This window comes from Anolis carolinensis, chromosome 2, assembly GCF_035594765.1.
Source record: "Anolis carolinensis isolate JA03-04 chromosome 2, rAnoCar3.1.pri, whole genome shotgun sequence".
Classification (NCBI taxonomy): Eukaryota; Metazoa; Chordata; class Lepidosauria; order Squamata; family Dactyloidae; genus Anolis; species Anolis carolinensis.
The window spans coordinates 18,541,834-18,548,632 of record NC_085842.1 but is presented as its reverse complement, the minus strand read 5'-3'; the positions used below and the strand labels follow the sequence as shown (position 1 = coordinate 18,548,632).

The 6,799-nt window shown below is 40.2% G+C and overlaps 1 protein-coding gene and 1 pseudogene across 1 annotated transcript in view; one reads left to right on the top strand and one right to left on the bottom strand.

The window, feature by feature from the left end:
* LOC103280228 (zinc finger protein 420) overlaps positions 1-6,799 on the top strand; it is a 412,323-nt gene that overhangs the window by 160,173 nt on the left and 245,351 nt on the right. The window lies entirely within an intron of this gene.
* The window catches only part of LOC134297035 (zinc finger protein 850-like), a 33,466-nt pseudogene that overhangs the window by 12,810 nt on the left and 13,857 nt on the right, over positions 1-6,799 (bottom strand).

Genomic DNA, 6,799 nt, shown 5'->3' with positions numbered 1-6,799 from the left:
TCTATATAAAATCTATATTCAAGAGACTTTGAATAAATGACCTATCAGCACTCTTTAATCAGAATAGAAATGGCTGCAAGCCTTGTTATTTAGCTATTTTAGAATGATGCACATATATATATATATAAATCCATGTTTGTATAGTGTTTAAATAAAAGAAGAAAATATATCAATGTAACACAGTGAATTCCCACCCACACAAAACTAATTTACTAACAAATGGAATTGAATGTTTAGGTATATATGGTGGCATAGTGTGTTAAAGTGCTGAGCTGCTGAACTTGCAGACCAAGAGGTCCCAAGTTCAAATCCCGGGAGCGGAATGAGCGCCCGCTGTTAGCCCCAGCTCCTGCCAACCTAGCAGTTCGAAAATATGCCAGTGTGAGTAGATCAATAGGTACCGCTCTGGCAGGAAGGTAACGGCACTCCATGCAGTCATGCCTATGGCCACATGACCTTGGAGGTATCTACGGACAATGCCGGCTCTTCGGCTTAGAAATGGAGATGAGTACCAACCCCCAGAGTTGGTCACAACTGGACTTAACGTCAGGGGAAAATCTTTACCTTTATTTATGGCAATAGTTATAATTACAGTACAGTCTCACTTATCCATGCCTCGCTTATCCAAGCTTCTGGATTATCCAAGCCATTTTTGTAGTCAATGTTTTCAATATATCGTGATATTTTGGTGCTAAATTCTTAACTACAGTAATTACAACATAACATTCCTGCGTATTGAACTACTTTTTCTGTCAAATTTGTTGTATAACATGATGTTTTGGTGCTTAATTTGTAAAATCATAACCTAATTTGATGTTTAATAGGCTTTTCCTTAATCCCTCCTTATTATCCAAGATATTCGCTTATCCAAGCTTCTGCCAGCCTGTTTAGCTTGGATAAGTGAGACTCTACTATAGATAAAATACATGTAAATTGAAGAGAAAATAGGAAGGAGCGTGGGAAGGCATGACCACCAGTTTTGAGGACAAGTGTGTGTTCTTTTCTGTTGCACAGGACATTTGGCACTTACAAAACTTTAGATCAGGGGTCCCCAAACTAAGGCCCGGGGGCCGGATGCGGCCCTCCAAGGTCATTTACCTGGCCCCCGCCCTCAGTTTTATAATATAATATTTTTATATCAGTTTTAATAATATAATATATTGTATATACATATAATATTGATAATAATCTTATGTTATACAATATAATACTAATAGTAATACCATATAATAATATTAATTATATGTTATATATTAGATATTATATAATAGTATAGTGTTATAGTTCAATATAGTAATATATAATGCTAATATTGTGTTATGCTAATAATATAATATTGTATGTACCTACAGCTGCTTTGAGTCCCCTTCGAGGTGAGAAGGGTGGGATATAAATGTAGTAAATAAATGCAGTAAATAAATAAATATTTTTAGACTTAGGCTCGGCCAAAGTCTGACATGACTTGAAGGCACACAACAACAACAACAACAACAACAATCCTAATGAACTTGACTATCTCATTGGCTAGTAGCAGGCCCACACTTTCCCTTGAAATCCTAATAGGTTTATGTTCGTTATAATTGTTTTCATTTTTAAATATTGTATTTGAATTGTTCTTTTGTTGTTGTTGTTGCACTACAAATAAGACATGTGCAGTATGCATAGGAATTTGTTTGTATTTTTTTTTAAATGATAATTCGGCCCCTCAACAGTCTGAAGGATTGTGGACCGGCCCTCTGCTTAAAAAGTTTCGGGACCCCTGCTTTAGATGATGCGTAAAATAATCTATATATATAAAAGAGTGATGGCATCACGGCAATTCACAAAACAACAAAAGTACAGGCCCCCCAACCTCAAAATTTGACAACACAACCCATCATCCACGCCTCAAGGTTGATACAACAAAAAGAAAAGAAAAATAAAGTCCTAATTAGAGGGAGAGCAATAATTTTTTTTATCCAATTGCTGCCAGTTTAGAGGGCTAATCTCTGCCCACTTGGTTGCCTAGCAACCAAGGGACAGCCAGGTTTCAGTTAGGGGACAGGCAGATTTAGGCCTCACTTAAGACTTCTTCCACAGATTATCAGATTTGCACTGGATTATATGGCAGTGTAGACTCAAGGCCCTTCCACACAGCTATATAACCCATTTATAATCTTATATTATCTGCTTTGCACTGGATTATCTTGACTCCACACTGCCATATAATCCACTTCAGTGTGCATTTTATACAGCTGTGAAGAAGGAGCCTCATATAATCCAGTTCTGAGCAGATAATATAAGATTAGAAATATACAGTAGAGTCTCACCTATCCAACGTAAACAGGCTGGCAGGATAAGTGAATATGTTGGATAATAAGAAGGGATTCAGGAAAAGCCAATTAAACATCAAATTAGGTAATCGTTATACAAATTAAGCACCAAAACATCATATTATACAACAAATTTGACAGAAAAAGTAGTTCCATGCGCAGTAATGCTATGTAGTATTTACAGTAGAGTCTCACTTATCCAAGCCTCGCTTATCCAACGTTCTGGATTATCCAACGCATTTTTATAGTCAATGCTTTCAATATATCGTGATATTTTGGTGCTAAATTCATAAATACAGTAATTACTACATAGCATTACTGTGTACTGAACTACTTTTTCTGACAAATTTGTTGTCTAACATGATGTTTTGGTGCTTAATTTGTAAAATCATAACTTAATTTGATGTTTAATAGGGTTATCCTTAATTCCTCATTATCCAACATATTCACTTATCCAACGTTCTGCCAGCCCGTTTATGTTGGATAAGTGAGACTCTACTGTACTGTATTTACAAATTTACCACTAAAATATCACAATGAATTTAAAACACTGACTACAAAAACATTGATTATGAAAAGGCAGACTGCGTTGGATAATCCAGAACATGGTATAAGCGAATGTTGGATAAGTGAGATTCTTCTTTAATATGAAATAATTACTGGGATAGAATAATGCAGAACAATATAATCTCTAAAACCAGGACAGTAAATAAACAGGGGAATTCCACACAGGAAACAATCAGGGCCAGCTAACACCTCCCAACAAAGTATTCCCATCATTAAAGTCTGGCAAATCCTGTTTTCTCAGGGCCACAGACAGTAGAAGCACATAAAATATCGCAAACAACACCACTCTGAAAACAAGGGAATTCCAGACAGGAAACAATCAGGGCCAGCTAACACCTCCCAACAAAAAATTCACTCAGGGAGGAAACAGCCAGGCTTTAAAGCTGCAAGGCCATTACATCCTAATCATTTTTCCTAATTGCAGCATTCATACTTGCCTCCAACAAACAAAAAAAACCAATCAGAAATATTGTATATTCACAACCTTTAGGAAATAATATCCCCTGATGGCGCAGCGTGTTAAAGTGCTGAGCTGCTGAACTTCTCGAACGAAAGGCCACAGGTTTGAATTGGGGGAGCGGAGAGAGCCCCCACTGTTAGCCCCAGTTTCTGCCAACCCAGAAGTTCGAAAACATGCAAATGTGAGTGCATCAATATGTACTGCTCCGGCGGGAAGGTAACGCCGCTCCATGTAGTCATCCCACATGACCTTGGAGGAGTCTACGGACAACGCCGGCTCTTCGGCTTAGAAATGGAGATGAGCACCAACCTCCAGAGTAAGACACGACTGGACTTAATCTCTGGGGAAAACCTTTACCCTTTACCTTAACTACCACCAATTCCTCAATACTTTATTTCCCATACCACCAGACTTCGCCACAGCAACGCGTGGCCGGGCACAGCTAGTAACTATAAAAAATACAAGGCGCCTCTTCCCGGCTCCATCCCCTTCCTCAACGACACAGAAGACACTTATATGGTTCTAATCTACTAATCAAAGTTCTGCCACCCTCGTCCCCTTCTTTGTTCTTCTTTTTCCTTTGAAATGCGTAATGAAAGAGGAAAAGAGGACCCAGGCAGGAAGGCGAGTGGGTTGGGAGGGGAAGGCCATTGTTCCTCGGCCTGCCTCTCTCTCCTCAGAAGGATCTCTAGTTGGAGAATGACAGCCTGGCCGTCTGTGGTGGTGACCCCCAGTCCCACCTGCCTCAGGCCCCCTTTTCTCCAGGGCGGACGAGACTCCAGGCCTTTGAAGCTGGTTGTTTCTCTTTCCTCTCGGTCAGTGTGTGTCGGAAGGCCTACCTGTGAGGGAAACAGGACTGGGCCTACTTTGGCCTTCCCTCCAGGTGTTGTGGCCTCAGCCCCTCTTCGGCCCTTTGGAGAAGGTCTGGGAACAAGACTCACCGGAAGGAGAGGAAGGAGGAGGAAGAGGCCAAAGGAGCAAACTCTCTCTCCCAGACGGGCAAGGAAGGGTTAAGGGAAGGGAGTTTGGTTCCTAGAGGGACAGGAAAGGCGGGTCTAAGGAGGCCCACTTTCTTCCTGCCTCTCTGGGAACCAGACTCCCTCCCCTTAACCCTTCCTTGCCCAGCGTTACTCTATAAGGAGGGGAAAAGAGCATCTTTAATGAGCCCTGGAACCAAAGGACTCAAGATTGCAAACATACTGTAAGTCACTTTTGGTGTCAGAGAATTGGACTAAAGATGATGCCATAGATATAGTCATGGAAGAAAATTTCCGTATTCATAGGACAGTGTGCCACCAGGGGCCCCAAATGGACTAAAGAGGATTGCATAGATATAGTCATGGAAGAAAAATCCTGTATTCATAGGATAGTTAGTTAGATGTATTCTCTGCCTGCCAAACCATTGCTCCCCAACCCCACTGAACATTAAAGGCAACCAATCAGTCCAGAGATCAGAGCAGAGCAGAGCCAAGTAGGGGTAGGGGAATCCGAATTCAGAGTTTGGTTAGAAGCGGGACAGCGATTTTCACATTTCAGTCTTGCACATGACTACTATAAAGGAGTGGCAAATACAGTGGAGTAAGTAGATATACCCAGCCTGTTCCCAGTACAATTGACTGTAACTCGGTGAGATGCAGATTTTTATCCACCTTGATAGAATGATAAGTAAAAAGTAAAAATACAGCCCGAAAAACATTGGGGATGCTTGAGGTTTTGATGGCGCACTTGATATCCAACGTTTGCCTTTGCCCAGGGGTCCCCAAACTAAGGCCCGGGGGCCGGATGCGGCCCTCCGAGGTCATTTACTTGGCCCCCGCCCTCAGTTTTATAATATAATATATTGTATATACGTATAATATTGATAATATTATAATGCAATACAATATAACACTAATAATAATACCATATAATAATATTAATTATATATTCTATATTACTTATAATATTACAATATAGTGGTATAGTTCAATATAGTAATATATAATGCTAATATTGTGCTATGCTAATAATATAATATAATGTATGTACATATAATTTGTAAGTCACTCTGAGTCCCCTTTGGGGTGAGAAGGGTGTGATACAAATGTAGTAAATAAATGCAGTAAATAAATAAATAATAAATAAATACATTTTAGACTTAGGCTCACCCAAAGTCTGAAATGACTTGAAGGCACACAACAACAACAACAACAACCTTAATTAACAAGCAGGACCACACTTCCCATTGAAATCCTGATAAATATATGTTGGTTAAAATGTTTTTATTTTTAAATATTGTATTGTTCTTTCATTGTTGTTGTTGTTGTTGTTGTTGTTGTTGTTGTTGTTTTTGCACTACAAATAAGACATGTGCAGTGTGCATCGGAATTTGTTAGTATTTTTTTTTTCAAATGATAATCCGGCCCCTCAACAGTCTGAAGGATTGTGGACTGGCCCTCGGCTTAAAAAGTTTGAGGACCCCTGCCTTTGCCCCTCAATCCATTTACCTGGTTGGGGATGGAAAATAATAATACTGGTTCCTGCACACCCTGAAACACAGAAGTGACTTTGAAACAAGCAGACCCAAAGGCACCACCACAAAATATACCCAGTAACAATATCACGCCTGGTAACTTGCTACTAGGAAAAGCATATTAAAATATTTTCCAAGAGTTTGCTCAGTCCCTAGATGTGTGCAGTGGGCTGTGGCGCAGGCTGGTTAGCAGCCAGTTGCAACAAATCACTCTGACCAAGAGGTCATGAGTTCGAGGCCAGCCCATGCCTGCATCTGTTTCTGTCTCTGTTCTATGTCACGGCATTGAATGTTTGCCTTATATGTGTGCAATGTGATCTGCCCTGAGTCCCCTTTGGGGTGAGAAGGGCGGAATATAAATACTGTAAATAAATAAATAAATAAATAAATAAAAAGAGCCACAACAACTCTCATTTCCAAGGAAAGTAATACCAGAGAATCAGGTAGCTCTTGATGGGGAAATAAGAAGTAAAGTAAAGGGGAGGGGATTGGAAGGAAGGAAGATGCGAGGGAAAGAAAAGAAAGGAAAGGATGAAGGAAAAGATGCGAAGAAAAGGAAGGAAGAGGGAAGCAGGGAAGGAAGAAAAAGAGGAAAGGAAAAGGAAGAAAAAAGGATGAGATAGGAAAGGAACAAAAAAGGAAGATGAGAATGAAATAAGGTAGTAAGGGAAGAAAGGGGTAGGGACGGAAAGAGGATAGGAAGGAAAGAAAAAGGAAGAGGGAGAGATGGATGACAAGAGGATAGATGAAGGAAGGGAAGAAAAAAAGGAATAGAGGGAAGAGTGGAAGGGAGAGAGAAAGAAGGAAAGAAAAGAAAGGGAGGGGAAGGCGGAAAGGGAAGAAAACAAGGTTTAAAAGGGCGGCACTGACGTGGAGGGGATGGCACAGCATTGTGGTGCTGAGCCGGTGGGGGTGGCTTCTGTATAAGATTCAGGGACCTAAATTTTG